The sequence below is a fragment of the Heptranchias perlo genome, chromosome 12 (genome assembly GCF_035084215.1).
Source record: "Heptranchias perlo isolate sHepPer1 chromosome 12, sHepPer1.hap1, whole genome shotgun sequence".
Taxonomy (NCBI): domain Eukaryota; kingdom Metazoa; phylum Chordata; class Chondrichthyes; order Hexanchiformes; family Hexanchidae; genus Heptranchias; species Heptranchias perlo.
Window position 1 is genome coordinate 64,764,617 of NC_090336.1, and position 2,500 is coordinate 64,767,116.

The following is a 2,500-nucleotide window of genomic DNA, read 5'->3' on the forward strand; positions in this document are numbered from 1 at the left end:
AAATGGGAAATAAAAACACAAGGCGTGTTAAAGGCTGGTTAAACTGTCGAAAGAAACAAGGCGTTAATGTTTCAGAAGCGCCTATTGAAAGACGTCTCTCAAGCTGCTCCCTGACTGGGCCCTGTCCGTTGTCATGTTAATCGCTGGTTAAACTGTCGGAAGAAACAAGGCGTTAATGTTTCAGAAGTGCCTATTGAAAGGTGTCTCTCAAGCTGCTCCCTGACTGGGCCCTGTCCGTTGTCATGTTAATCCCAGGGCGGGGGCGGGACTGCTTTGACCGGGAGACCTGTTTTCTGGGACGCAGGTGTGACATTCCAGGGAGGCACCTACTTTGTGCTGATTCGAAACGACCACGACAACGGCAACTTGCAGTTCTATATTACAACAACAACAACGCGCGTGTGGTAGTTGGGAGGGGCTGCGTTCGCGCTCTCCCCCCTGCATTGAAACTCAAAGTTCGATTTTCAATCCCATAGTCCACCAATCGGATGGGAGACGGTGTGTGTGTGTGTGTGTGTGTGTGTGTGTGTGTGTGTGTGTCAGTGTCAGTGTCAGTGTCAGTGTCAGTCTCTCTCTCTCTCTCTCTCTCTCTCACTCTTACTCAGAGCTGCTGTGGAAGGAAACCTTTTTAAAAAGAACTTGCATATTGAAAAAAAGATGTGTCTCAAGCTGCCGGGCCCTGTCCATTGTCACGTTAATGGCAGGACGGGGCAGGACTGCTTTGACCAGGAGACCTGTTTTCTGGGACGCAGGTGTGAGATTCCAGGGGACCTGCTTTGTGCTGATTTCCCTGCCTCCCTCCCTCCCCCCCAGGACTTCCTTCTGAACACCTTTGTCGTTTGAGCGAGGGCCAAAAGCCTGCCTGTGAAAGGGAAGGATCAGCCGGTCAGCCCCCTGCTGGTCGCTGCTGCCAGTGCAGCAGGCGTGCGTGTGTCCTCGGCCTCGTGTCCAGGTCCCTCAGGGACTTGAGGCAGCTCTCCCCGGTGGTCTCGTGGTCAGGACCGGGCTTCGAATCCCGGTCGGGGGGGGATGACTTTCTGCTGCAGATTAATTGGCATGAAGGAAAGTCTCCCCTCCTGAGCGTAAAGCTCCACCCTCACCACCACCACCGCCTTTTCCTCCCCTTGACAAACAGACAGACAGACAGACAGACAGTCAGTCCAGTTCGGGAGCGCAGCTTTCATTAAGCAATGGCGTTTGTGACAACTCATCGTCTGACAGGTTGATGATTTCCCCACACGCCTCCTGCCGAATAAAAGGCTCACCCTCCCGGACACTACCCCCAGAATCACCCACCCCCCCCCCCCCGGGGTGAATATTAAGCCCGAGAACACCGACTGTAACCAACCGCAGTGAAAAGTTGAAGTGGCAACTCATTAACCAGATTTATTTTGGGCAACTCATTAACCAGATTTTTTGTTCATTTGGTTTATGAGTTGCCAAGTGTAAATCTGGTTAATGAGTTGCCACTTCAACTTTTCACTGCGGTTGGTTACAGTCGGTGTTCTCGGGCTTAATATTCACCCCAGGGGGGGTGTATAGCGGGCGATGGCCGGTGTGGAGTGCGTTTTTTGGGGGTTGATTTTCACTTTGCCTCGCTGGTGGAATTTGTGGGAGGCAGGCAAGGGGATTGGTGTGGGCTGGTGGGCGGCAAGGGAGATGCTTGCTTCGGGGTGTTATCCTCACTTTGGTCCGCTGGTGAGAGTAGGCAGCGGCAGGCCGGCAGGCAGGCAGGCAGGCAGGCAGGCAAGTGTGATGTAGTGTGGGGTGCAGTGCAGTGCGGTGCAGTGCAGTGCTGCCCTGTCGTTTATGAAAGGTTGTAATGACACTGCTTTGCAGCTGACCATGTCCACTGATTTGTGACGCCCGTATGGAGGTTGATATCTCAGGAGGGCCGAGGCCGATTTCCTCCGGGGACGGCTCGTCGCGTGCGGCAGGACGAGGCGCAGCGGACGGTACCGAGCGCTCGGAGGTGCGGCGCTGCCCGCCGGAGGTACAGCGAAAGGCTGCAAACCGCTTTCCGCCTGCTAACTCGGCGGCCGTCAGACCGACCGACTCCGCTTTACCACCGGAGCTAGAGTCGGGCAAGGGGCACCGAAAGGTACCGGAAGGATCGCGTTCGCACGACGGGAAGTCGACTAGCGGGCCGCCGAAAGCGAGCCGGGGGCCCCCGGTTTTTCTGTCCCACCTGGAGACTGATATCTCAGGAAGGCCGAGGCCGATTTCCTCCGGGGACGGCTCGTCGCGTGCGGCAGGACGAGGCGCAGCGGACGGTACCGAGCGCTCGGAGGTGCGGCGCTGCCCGCCGGAGGTACAGCGAAAGTCTGCGAACCGCTTTCCGCCTCCTCTCACCGCACGGCTCTCCTTTTCACCCACTGGCGGATTTTCACCCTCCGACTGCTCGCTACCGTCCGCTGCGCCTGGTCCGGGCCCTGTCCATTGTCATGTTAATGGCAGGGCGGGGCAGGACTGCTTTCACCAGGAACCCGGTTTTCTGGGT